This window comes from Vanellus vanellus, assembly GCF_965231255.1.
Source record: "Vanellus vanellus genome assembly, chromosome: 1".
NCBI lineage: Eukaryota > Metazoa > Chordata > Aves > Charadriiformes > Charadriidae > Vanellus > Vanellus vanellus.
In genome coordinates, this window is record NC_138905.1 from 109,106,084 (window position 1) to 109,120,252 (window position 14,169).

Sequence of the window (14,169 nt, forward strand, 5' to 3'; positions counted from 1 at the left end):
CACAAGGATATTATTCATGGACAAAGGGAAAAAAATCTGTGCCGTAATGAATGGAGAACTGGCATTCATAAGCTCTCACACTCCATTAAGATGAAAGCTACACTGAAAAAATATACACCCCACAAGATAACACAAATGCCCATAGCCAACGGGATCAAAAATCTGACAGCTTTTACACTGCCATTTCTGATACCATAGACAATGCTGCTTTGACAGGCATTGTCAAAGCCCTGTCCCATGGTAAGGGCAATAGGACGAGGAACTGGTACTTTGAATGCTCAGACATGAAAAAGCCATTTCATTTCCCTAGAGGTATTGCAGAAAGTCATTAAAGAACACTGGTTTCTTTAGCACAATGGAGCCCTGAAGGATAATCCAAAAAGCAGACATGGGTTTGGAAAAATATCCTAGATGCCATAATTTCTTCAAGGTACCAGTCAGAAGGTTACTTGAAAAGTCAAAATGGAAAATTACAGCTTTTACCTTACGAAATGATTTAACACCTCTAGTGTTGATGGGAATAGGGTTAGGTGGACAGAGGAAGGTATTAAACTCACACCTAAAATATATAAGTAAATCTTTAAAAGAAAAGATTATGTAAAAATGTGGGTGTAAAATATTACTTTTATAGATTTTTTTTTCCAGTATCTAAATACCAAAAGAATGTAGCCTTCTATAAATAAGGAAGTAACATTCAAACAGTAGGAAAAAAATTAATTTATGGATTTATGACTGTTGATGTTTATTCTTTTTTTCTTTCAACAGATCATTAGCTTATAATACAACACATTTTTGAGTCTGCCTTGGTCTACACAAATATGAAGCCCATGGGAATAAATGAAAAAAGTTCTTTCAGACTGTGGCAGGCAATTGTCTTTCCTTTCTTCATTTCCTTCCTTTTCCAAAAAAACTGTGGCAGATGCCATTATTCCCCCTCTTTTCCAGCAATGTAATAGAAAGTCCAGCCACGAGTGAATGTGAGGGAAATGGCTAGTGACACCAGTGAGTTGCTACACCTTCAAATAAAAGCATCGCGGAGTTGGTTATCGGAGCATGCTAAATATTGAAGTAGCACCACTGAAAGACACTTATGCATTGCTAAGGACGTCTTTAAAGATAAAAACTCTGTTCTGATCCTTCCTTATTCACATGTATAGCAAAAGTTTCTTCCATTAGGAAAAATTCTATCAAACTTTACTATGATATATTTAAATATAAAAATTTTGATGATGTTATCAAGAATCTTCAGGATATATTCCAAATAAACAAACAAAACAAAACAAAACAAAAAACTTAAACAACCTGTCTTTAAAAGTACAGAAATATATATACACATATAGATACTCGTGTATGCTGAAGGTTTTCCAGTCATGGAAGTGTAGCCAAGATGATTATTTTTTTAACTCCACTTACTTGGTATCAGTTATGTATACTTTCAATGTTGTCTTCACAGAGGAAGATTTGGGTTTGTTTGCTTCTTTAAATTGAAAAATCCATTTCTATTTTCCTCCTGGGAAAGATGGCTGGAGAGCATTAATCTTTGAGCAGAGACAAATTATAGGAGAAATAATAAAAACAAACAAAATAGTAAATGGTATAGAGTGTACATCAAGGACTCCTTTTCACCTCTTCTCCTTTGTCATAGAGAAGGGGCAGCTAATGAAAATGAGATTGAATTGAAATAGTGAAAATATCGGTATGGTTAGAAGAGATGACTAGACCTTTTCCTATACAGCTCCTTATTGCAGGTTTTCTTCCCCATTCTCTGAAGCAATTGGCTTTAGACATTTTTCCATACAGGACATCAGGCTCTGGAAACCACTTGGTTTGCACAAACTTTTGCTTTTCTGTTGGTCTGCTCTAAACCAATTAATGGAAGGGTGGTTTCTATGAAACTACACATACAAAATTTTCTCCTAAACATACTTCACTATTTCCTCTGCTCCCCTGAGTAGACCTACGTTCTTTTAGGCAACTCCTATGGCACAGTTTATGTAATGCATTAAGATAATTTAAAATGCACGGATAAAGTCACACTTAGCTATTATCAGACTCTCAATACATTTTGTCAGCTCTTTGGCAGAACTTGAAAAAATATTAAATTACTAGGATAAAGATTCTGTTTTGTGTGGTCTGAAGATCAATGGCAAATAAAAAAAAAGACATAGACTATGCCTGTGCTGTCATTGTAATTTAATGTATTGCTAACATCTGCTTCTTTATATGACTAGGCACACTCACAATTTTGTTCTTTATTACCAAAATTTTCAGTCCTTTATATGAACTATGTGTTGCTGTCACATTTAATAAAGACATCCTGTATAAAGCAGCTCTCACACATGTAAGTTTAATGCTCTCAGCTTCAATTCCTTTCTATGAAGGGCTATGAACCCACTTCTCTCACCTTCCAGGTGAAGGTTTGAATCAGTATACCACAGGCGTATGTGAGAGCAGATGCTCTCCTGCCCTCCTATTGTGATTGCTCCACTTTAATATTAAATATAATATTATCATTCCATATTCAGTAGACCAGAAAGAGAGGGTGAAAAATAAAGACACATGACCATACAGGTTAGCTGTTAGGGTACTTTTACCTAGAAAAAAAGCAACTTTCCATTACTGTACCTCCTACAACGGATACTGAAATTTAAAATGCTTAAACTTTTACTGGCATTTCAAGAACTTAGACTTCTTAGACAAACACTCTTATAAAAAGGCATGGGAAGTATGCTTACAGGCATTCCTCTCTGGTCCATACCATATGGAACTGTTTCAACAGGAAGGATGACGACTGAAGAGTATTGTAAAGACCAAAGGTTACAGTACTAAGTGGAGGAATTAAGTAAAACTGTCCACAAGACCACCAGGAAGAAGGGAGAAATTCAGACCTCTAAACCTCTTACTAGTGGAAGTGTATGCTAATGGGTAATCCATAGAGGAAGTGATGGTAAGAATAGGAGGCTATTTCTTTTTTCTTGCTTTGCACAAACACAATCTAGAAGCATCTGCTAAGGATGCGTCTCAACAGGTGAGAAAAGTGAGGACTGCTCAGTGTCTCAATTTTAGCAGGCTTTAAATTAAGCTAAACACAGTCTCATAGTATTCAGACAGTTACATGTCTTAGAGACCTTAGTAGTAGAAACCCGAGACACTTAGTCACCCTTTGAGGTTAGGGATGCATCGAAGTTGGAGTCGTTTGACTATCTAAACTTTACATTAGGGATATCTAGTGATAGTTCTGAGCATTAAGATGACCAAGGGCATGCTGGCAAAGACATAAAATGCTGTGCCTTTGTGACCACGTGTCAAGCTGAGCCAGCACAATGCTGTGGACCCACAGATGCAGCACTGCCCCAGGCTCTTGGTCCCACTTCCCAGAGGGTGTGTCAATGCCAGCTGTGTTGCAATGGCACAGTTACACAGCTCCCAGATTGGTGTCAGCTCAAGCTCTACCACAGAGGACATCAAAGGGCCTGGAGAGGTTTTAAGGATCTAGCCCAAGTGACAAGAACAAAGATATTTGTCATGATATTTCATGCTGAAACTGCAGGTGGGATAAAAAGCCACTCTGATCACCTCTGCCATCCCAAAAGCTTAAAAGCAGTTAAAAATCTGAATAGAAACCCTAATTATGAATTCAGATCACAAGAAATAATTGCATAAAAAAAAAAAAATCCTTGTGTTGTCTTCCAGCTGGTCTGTTTACTTCTCCACAAAATGCCTTGCGTTATGTCAGTCAACTTGTGACTAAGCTCTCCAGAATCAACCAAACACAAGCTGTTTCCTTGATTTTGAGTCAGTTGATGTGAAGTCAACCACCAGCCTTTCAAAGGCTTCTTTACTAACCTCTTTAGCCTGTTTTTAGCCTTAACTTGTGTACAAAACAAGTGATCGGCATAGCAACAAATTCCTTAAGTAATGGAGAAGTAGCACCATACATTTAATTTACATCTAGACAATAGCAATACTGTTAGTTTGTGAATGACAGCATAACAAAGAGGGGCATATACAGGTTAATTAGTAATAAAGTTGAACTATTAAAGTGGATCTCAGTTAATTCATAGGTTTTCGGAGTATTTTAGGCTAGATGGATTCTTGCCAAGGCTCCAAGCTTGTGAAACAGTGATTCATGGCTAATAAGGGCAAATGCCCTAGAGATACGAATATTTGTTACCCCAACATGCTGACCTTTTCCCAAAGAGGCAGAAATTTAATTATCTCCTTTGAAAAGCACAATTATAGAAAAAGTCAAAACCTGATTTATATTCAGTTTCTGCATTTTTCACAGATAAATAAGTAAGGAGAAAGAGAAACTGAAGGAACGTTTCCAATAACCAGAACCAAAATTAGTACATGTGTGCGCATGTATTTTGGAGGGCTGGAGATTTCTTCTCCTGCTACCCATGTAAATTTTGCCAACTCTTTCAATTTTGGCTCACTTTAGCTCATAGGCCGTATAACACAAGACACTCTTTACAACAAAGTCAAAACTCAGAAAGCTGTCTCGTCTCTCTCTCTCTGTGTATGTCTCAGCTGTGGTTGGCATTATTCTCTTCACTGGCAAGGTAACTGGGCAGAGGGGTCAGCGACGTGGCCCAGGTGACAGAGGCAAGCATGTAGCTGCCAGTCCCAGGTTCACCACCAGCAGATACCACCACATTGCCACACTCGCAGTTCTTGCAGGAGCTGTTGCTTTAACTTTGGGTGTGAATGCCAAACAATAAGTGGTTATGGTCAGGGGTTAAAAAGTTAAATTTTGTAAATCTTTTTGCAAAGACATATTTTTCATCTGGTTATCTATAGGTGGAATTATCTGCATTAATTTTGTTTCTTGCACTAAGACTTGTCCAACGGCTAAAATTATGACACTGTGTAAATGTGCTGACTGAGTCAGCAATTGTCCATGGTTAAGGCATCTACATTAAAAAATAACAAAAAAGCCTTCTTAATTATAAATGGAAAACAAGCTGAATGCAGATTAGCTGACACATTTTCATCAAGTACACTTCTTTAAGAGTGATCTGAGCTCTGATCTGCTATACTCACACATGATCTCTTGGGAATGTATCTCCTGTAAGATCATATCTTAATTTGCTCGGGTAGTATTTTTAGCAATTTGATGTCTTCCTCCCCCCTTTCCCACCAATGAAATAAATCATATTGTGGTCATTAAGTAAACCCATTCATCCAGTTCCATTTGCTATAATTCTGCCTGCTACCGTGTAGCCTAGGGCTATTGATCAAGCATAGCATTCCCATCCAAGAGTGTGCATGTGAGCATGTGTTTAATTAGAAACTTAATTTATTGCAATGACAGCATGGAAACTTTTAAACACAGGAATTCTTAGCCCTATTTCCAGCTCTTAAAAACATAGGTGCCTTCTTTGATTGCAGACAGCTTATTTCATTTATACAAAAAACATTTCTATAATTAAAATAAATTATTAAAAATTAATTTTATATGAAAGATTTTCATTCAGCTATTTTTCAGACGTTTTCACTGAGAGCTTTTGAGCTTTAAAGAGGTAGAAACAAAGTTATTTAAACCAATGTATGCCTCTGCAATGTTACAGAATCACAGACTCACAGGGGCTGGAGGGCACCTCCAACCCCCTGCTCAGATCAGGGTCACCTACAGGAGGTTGCCCGGGACCATGTCCACTTGACTTCTTAATATCTTTGAGGATGGAGACTCCATAGCCTCTATGGGCAACCTGTGCCAGAGCTCAGCCACCCTCATCATAATAAAATGTTTTCTTATGGTTAAGTGGGATTTCCTGTATGTCAACTTGTGCTCATTGCCTCTTGACCCATCACTGGCCACTACTAAGAAGAGTTTGCCTGTCTTCTTTACTTCCCCTGTCAGGTATTTATATACGTTGATAAGTGTTAAAAGCCTTGCTGATGTAAAGAGAAACAACATCCACCACTCCTCTTTGTCCACTGAGCCTATCATTTCATCATAAAAGTCTCTCAGGTCAGTCAGGCATGATTTCACCTTCATAAATCCATGCTGACTGCTCCCAACCACCTTCCTTTACTTCACGTTTAGAAATGGTTTCCCAGAGACTGAAGTGAGGCCAAATGGCCTGTAGTTCCCTAGATCCTCCTTCTTGAAGATAGAGGTAATATTTGCTTTCTTCTAGTCCTCAGAAGCCACCTTTGATCACCGCAACCTTTCACAAATAATGGAGACAGGCCTTGGAGTGATGTGGACCAGATCCCTCAGCACCTCATGGCTGCATCCTGTCAGGTCTCAGGGACTTGTGTTTGTCCAGGTTGTTCAAATGTTCCCTCACCAGGTCCTCCTTCACCAAGAGTAAGTTTACCTCACTCCACACTTCCCCTTGGGTCTCAAGGGCCTGGGATTCCTGATGTCAAATGTTACCTTAAAGACTGAGGTGAAGAAGGCATTGAGCACCTCGACATTTTCCGTATCTCCTGTTGGCGGGTCCCTTGCTCCGTTTCACCAGAAGCCCCACATTACCTGGTCTTCTGGTGCTCAAATATCTGTAGACACCCTTTTCGTTCTCTTCACATCCCTTGCCAGATCCAGCTCTCGGTGGGGTTGTCTTTCCTAACCCCATCTCTGCACACCTGGACAGTGTCTCTATATTCATCCCAGGTTACCTGCCCCCGCTTCCATGCATTGTACACTTTTTATGTTTGAGTTTAATCAAGAGCTCCTGGTTCACCCATCCAGGACTCCTGCCAACTTTGCAAGCATGAAGGGGGCCAAAGGGACAGCGTGCCTAGCTGGCATCATGATTTCAGAGCAGGATCATTTTGTCACTTCCTGTCTGAAGCACCGAAGGCTGTTTACTTTGGGCTCTCCAAGATACATAACTGTTTTTTTTCCCCACAGGAAACCACCTCCTAGAGGCTGTGAAGCCCAACACTCAGCAAGCCTGTTGTGGTGACCTCTCCTCTGAGGACACACAGCAGCAGGCTCCTAAGTTCCTGACGGTGGTTGCCGTCCCTCCCTGATGGCTATGGCCTGGCTGGCCACAGGCTGAGCTGCAAGGAATGACTGTGCTAGCGAGCGGTCCCCACCTCACCTACCTGTGTGGGAGGGAGATGGGTCCAGGGCACAGTCTCGGGTCTCTGCCTGAGGTGCAGTGCAGATATGAATGGGACGACATAGTAAGCAAAAGCACAAGTGAAGCAAACAAATGTGATAAAAGATGCTGTAAAGGTGGCTTGAATAATTCTGTCACTGGCTTGTCATTGGGGTACTAAAACCTTAGAAAATTCATATTCAAGGAATGTGGAATTTTCCTCATTGCTTGGTCATAACACAGCAATCCCAAGATATATTGCACAGCTAAAACTTAGATTACAAAAGGCAAATTGAGTTTCCATCATTTTCATATGGATTATCAGAATTAAACTGCATGATAAACCACCTCCCGTTCTTTCCTTCAAATGAGACTTTTCTCCAGCTCTCCCTCATTCACTTCAGATTGTGCAGTCTTTATTCATTGGCTGTATTTCTGAGTTATTTCCTCCTAAAAATACCATTTTTTCCTAATATTTGTGTGCAGAATATGACCATGCTTACTGCCAGAACAGAAACAGCTCACTCTTCTCTTGCAAAGCTTCAGCTGATATGCTTTTCCTAAAATGAAAGGAGAAATTGTGGTAGGTATGCTTTGATTTGAGCCTTACCAAGACATGTCTGCCAAGATGCTAGCACAATTATCCAATATAGTACACACTCTTCTGATTTATTATTCTATTTATTTGTTTATTTCCAACATAGACAGTGTTGCACTAATACTTCATTTCCAGTAACCATAACGTGCTGTCCAAGAAGTTGGCAAAGAAAAAAACACAGATAACTTTAAGATTCGTCCTCTTCCCAAGCAATACACCCCTGGCCACAGCAGCTAGAGAACAGAGAACAAGGGCTTATGCTCCTGTCAGGAATATCCTTGAACTTAATGATTTACCCTATTTGGGAAATAACTAGGAATTGTACCAATTCATCCACATGCTAAGTTTTGTCTCTGGACACTGCATCTTATTATACTTTGTGCTGCTTCAAATAAGAAAAGAAAAAAGGCAAAAAAGGAGTCTGACTTTTAAAAATTTTCTGTTTTGTGCCACTCTAAGAAAAAAAAAATCACTCTTGCAAAACATTGCCACCCACTGAAATATGAAGATATCCTTCTTTAGACACAGAAAGACAGTTTTCTACTACTAAACAGATTATGTCTGATACCCCTCTACTAGTTTGATGTTCAATATTTCCTTAAATGTATTGCAACTGCCGAGTTGTGAGTTTTTTTAAGAAAGTATTGGAAAATACATATATTTTCAATGTTTTCTCTCTTGTGTTTGTTACCACCAATAATTGGATAAACTTCTCCTCCCCTTTTGGGAGAGGAAGCTTTCTTTACCACAAAAAAATAATTGTTTTGTGGTTTTCATCTCCAGATGTCTAAGAACCTCTATGCAAAGAGGTGCATAGAAGTGCATATCCCCTCACTGGGATAGACACAGTAGAGTCCTGCTCCAAGAGTACTGTGATAATTCAAAGAATCAGTCCTTTCCTATGGTAGTTTAGTATTATAAGGAAGACAGTAAGTCAAAAGCAATGTTGTAATGAAGTGGTTACCAGGAACGGGGCTCTAGGTTCTTGGAAAGGAAAAGGTTAAATTTCCCTTACAATTGCTATTTTCTTACTCATTTTACTTATTTTTCTTGCCTCATCCTCCACCTGCAGGGGGTGGCTCCATCACAGGGATATTTCTCCAGTAGTCATCCCTCCAGGGCAGGCAAAACCAACGTATTTTTTCTGTTTTATTCTTCAAATGTTTTTTTCTACATTTCCTCTGTTTCTTCCAATGACACTATATCTGTGCCAAAGTTTTTGACTCCATGTGACTTTTCTGTTGTTACTTGCAATTAACTTAAGAATTATCACTCATCCAGAGGTTTTAAATAAATTATATTTCAGATTTTACTTTGCAGCATATCCTCCCAATCTTTTTGCAAATTATTCTTTTTTTTTTTGTCCTCAGAGTTCTTTGCTCATAAACACTGCCAATCTATTTTACTTAATACATTTCTGATTGTATTAAATTGGACAATTTACATGTTAATACACCTGTATTTGTATCCAAAATCCATCCCTAATGATTGTGGTACTTACCATATCCATTTTACTTAATAACATTCAGTCTGAAGTTTTTCCTTGCTGTGTTGCCTGTAACACATACTGATATAGAAATGAGTTCTACATAAAACTCTAGTCCTCCTTATTAATGGCTGAATAAATTATACAAATTAAAATTCCCTAGATATCACTGCAGTTACTAATCTAATGCTCTCAGCTATCTCTGAGTGTGCTTCCCTACCCTGAACCACAGGTGGTAAACACTTTTTCCTTCTCACTCAATACTTCAATTTAAACTGACTCCATATTTCCACATTCCCCTTCATTTTTAATAATCCTCATCACAAGTTGAAAAGAGTTATTAACTCACAGTGCCACCTTCCCCTACTTCCCCTTACCAAATATTCTGATGCAGAGAGTACCCTCCAGATTCCTAACCTAATCACAGACACCACAAACTACACAAATAAGAATTGACCGGGGTCTACCCAAAGTTTTGTAAATAGTATTAATAACATAAAAAGCAAGTCTTATAACTACTGTCAATAGAAAGACTATAGAGACCTTGTATAGACTTTATGTGCTGGTTTGTTGTTATTAGTAGAGCCTAGGAAGTTCAGAAATCAATCTGTAGCCAATAGTGTTAAGCACTAGAGAAAACGTTACCTTGCTCACGCAGCAACTCTGCAAAGCTGTTGCGACAGCATTATTAACACCATCCTTCAATATCTACTTTTTGGTTTCTGCGAAAAGCCATATATCTGCCTCACACCATTCAGTTACAAGCCTAGATAAATGTTTAAATAGAACTTTCATGAAAAAAATTAGCTTTTCTTTGAATTTTATATAAAGGACAAAGTACCCCCCCCATCCCCCAATATTATTCTATGAACTGATTTAAGATCAACATTTCAAAGCTGTTGTTGTTTTAATAAAGAACTGGACGGCCAGCCTTGTCTTTCTCCTCGGACATCATCAAATAGCCTTTCCAGAACCAAAAGGGCAAAGATTTCAGGCTTCAGAAGGTGAGCTTCTCATTCTTCTAAGCCTCTATTTAAAACCCCCAATCTCTGTGGCAGATTCATTGTTATAAGCATAATAGAGTGAATATAAAACTGAATAAAAATATCAGCAAGCTGCAGCAGTGTTGGAGACTGATTTCCTTTGCCTGATTTGCACTTGCTCATCAAAATTGCTTTTGCTGCTTCCCCTCTCTCTGCTGCGCAGCTGCATTGCCCCACTGCTTTTCCTCATATCCTTGGCAGGATGGACTGTGTGAATGGGGGGCAACCCGCTGCCGAATACTTGTTCATACATAGCTATGGGCAAGTTATTCAGACTTTTCACGGGTTCAAATGTTGACAGAAAACAGAACGGGAGCGGACACAGGGGAACAGCGTGCAAACACAAACTTCCTTTTTTAGGAGGCCAGGCTAAAAAGTAGGAAAGTGAATTATCCCTGCCCAATCCACATGTCGTTGTGTGCCTCGGAGGGAACACAATGCCCATGAAGTCAATTTTTCACATTCCTTCTCAAAATTTAGTGGTGTCAAAGAAAATCATTGGTATGTTCTGATTACTTGCCTGCCAGTGAGAGTACTTCCTTACTACTTCCCTCATAGGTGATAGGCCAGAAATCTCTATTTCTTGATACTAAGGACTTAACTATATGACCAATCTTCATGTGTGTGGCCAATACTAATGCCCCTTAAACTACAGATAATGAAAAAGAAGTATCAAAATCAGACATTTCTTCTCATCATTCATGGAAAATATATTTTCTTTTTCTGCCAAATACCAGAAGAGTGTTCTGGACCATGAACTTTAAAACGAAGCTAGATTTCTGCCTGTCTGAGGACAACTTGGAACTTCAGGATGCACAAATGGAAAATGAGTATCTGGAGAAGAGGACTTCTCAGGCTTATGCTGCACATAGTCTAATTTGAAGTAACACAACCTGCCTAGCTGCCTAACAGGACTATACTAGAAATATAGATGGCTATCCTAAAAATAATTATACACAGAAAAGCATGTATAGAAAAGTCTATCATCTGTTACAGAGGCTGTTCCCTCCCCCAAGCTGCATGTTTAAAATTTAAAATCTACACATCAATGAAATTTATCTGCAAGGTATATGTGCTCAGCTGTGCAACTCAGCAGCGGGCAATGAATCCAGAACACCAGATAAATTAGTGTGAGAAAATACTTTTTCTCATCTATTTAGCCAGTCCTGTAGTATTCAGAAGGTCAGACGTTTGTACAGCTATAAAACGGCGTTTAGCTGAAAGTCAGCACTCCCTCTTCACACAGGTTTCTCAGACTCACCTCAACAGCTGCCCTTCCATGCTATCCAGCGTGCCACACGAATGCTTTGCAGAGCAAGTGGTCTCACAGCATAACTTGTTTGCCTTGATTTATCAGTGGGAGGCAGAAGAGCTGCGCTTCTTGCTCTAGGTGAATATATACAAGTTTACATTTCATATCAGTAAGAAAGGCATTTGAAGGCCTGTAAAAAAAAAGTTTCCCTCAGTCTAATATTGCACTGACTGGCATAAGAATGGGATTCTTCCTCTCAGCCTATCCTCTCTTAAACTATTACAAGGAAAAATGCACAAAGATGTCTTGCATTTCTTCCAGAACAATTTAACACACCCCCCCCTTCTTTTTCTCCTTTTTTCTGTGGCAGAGTACATACTTGACAAAAAGCTCTCAACTATAATTTCTTCTTTTCCCTCATACTACTTCACCATTTCTTTCAAGGCTTTATTTGGGAAGCAAGTAAATCTTTTTTATTTATTTCATTTTAAGGACAGTGAAGCCTAGAAATGTGATCAGTGTAATGAACTGGGAAAAGAATACAAAAACACTTTCTGTACCCTATATTCATTATCAGTCCCTGGCTGCCTTTCATTTTTTCCATGTCCTTACCTCTTCTTTAGCATCTTTTCTGTTTTGGTTGGGTTTTTTTTGGTTTTGCTTTTTTTTTTTTTCTTTTTTTCTGGCCCTTTGTCTCCTCTTTTTGCAAACTTAAAGTACACCAGTGTTTCAAATGATAAATCAAATCCCTCTTTATTCTGTTTTCCCCTCTAAAATTCATCCAACTGATGTACACTCATGATGTTATAATATTTTCTGAACTACAATTTCTTTACTTTGATTCATTTTAAAGCCATAAAGATCTGATTTTGAAGTGCTTTCTGCAGCCACAAGACTTAGAAACTTTTGTTCTTCCTAAAATAAATGCTGAAATTTTATCACAGTCATAGGCCTTCGACTCATTAAAACTTTAAGAGAAACAAAACTGTTGCAAAACTCATAGTAGAACAGAGTGAGCAGCACAGCTGTTCCTCCTATCCATCTTCTATGTGCTAAAAGGGAGACAAGAAAAAAAGGGGAAACAACCACAACAGAAAAGCACAGCTTGAAGAAATGGGCCAAATAGGTCCTATTCTCTTGTAGTGATACGTTAGAAGCATCCCTCCTGTGAAACAACTGTCTAGCATGTACATGGCCCTTGGGTGACAACACATTTTCCTTCTAGAAGACAATTGATTCGGATTAATATATACATGGTATATTTTGTGTCTGTGCTCAGAACAAATGTACACGCACATATTTATGTACTATCATTGTTTCATTGTGTGAAAAACATATTGTTTGAACTTATTTGAATTACCAGTATTAATAAATCATATCATGAAATGCATTTGATACACCACTTCTGTCAGTAAGCCATGGGAGAAAAGTTAAAAAAAATTGCTTCATGCATATGTTTTGGGGACATTTTGTTCTTGCTCCTCATTGTCTCAATTTTTTTGACTCCAGCCAGAAACTCAGCAAATGAGGGCTGACTTCTTTAGCACCCTCCAAATGTGTTGAAATGAGTTTAGTCACAGCCCACACAGAATGCTATTTCTATTTACTGCAGTCCAAATCTGCTCTACAAGTAAGGATCATGGATCAAAGATCAGCCAGCAGGCAGCAGATATTTTATTTTCAAATCTTGCTTGTGGAAGAAGACAAAAAATTTGTCATTTAGCAGCCTTTACAGGAAATACATGTAAGCATCATGCAAGTGGGTTTTAAGTGAAATACATATAAAGATCATAAAAGGGGTTCAATCAAACAGCAGGATATATTAATCATAAAAATGTGACAACAGATCTTGACACGATGTGACTGTCCAGCTGTTATAAAGCTTGTTTTGCGGGATATTGTTTCAATTTGAGTCCACGTTAACTGTTTGCTTTTAGATTATACTATTAAAAAATACTATTTCCCTTAAATAGGGTAACTAAAATGCTTTAAAGACATGTTTATGACATATCTGATGACATAATAAAGTTCTTCTGGTTCCTATAAATATTCTTAAAGGGGTGTTTTCTGCAGGTTTTTCTTTTTCCACACGAGGTCACATACTGATGTATGATGCCATTAGTAGGCCATCTTTAGCCCAGTTTCTCCACCAGATGCATATATTTTTAATGATTCTTTCCTTGTCAGAATAAGTGAGATTTTACTGGTTGCTATACTGAAAGTGGCAGGCAGATGATAAAGTGCTCCATGGATCTGTCCTTCCATTCATCAATTTCTTGCGGGTGTACAGTTTTGTTTTTAAACACTATAATTCTGTGTCAGATGAGATGTATATAGGCTTAGGGGGTCTATTCAATAAGCCATCAATTCTGTAGGTGGCTCTTAATATTACTATAAATTTGGGGTGCCTTCGTGATTTCAGCTTTACATAGTGCTTTATTTTTTTCGCATTCATCTAGAAGCTCATGGTCATAACTAGAAAAACAAATCAAAACAAACAAACAAACAAACAAACAAACAAAAAAAAAAACAGGAGCAGAAGGGCAGGCTATTTTTTCTCTGCAATAAAGTTTGTATTATTCTCTCCGATCCTACACATGCACAGTGTACAACCCCTGCTTAAGCTCTCAGCCTTTGTGTCCCACTTGCTTTCTGTCTCTTTATCCTAATTGGGTCAGAGTAAATGTTATATTCCCCTGTGACTGCCAGAGAGGAAAGCATTTTTGAGGCAA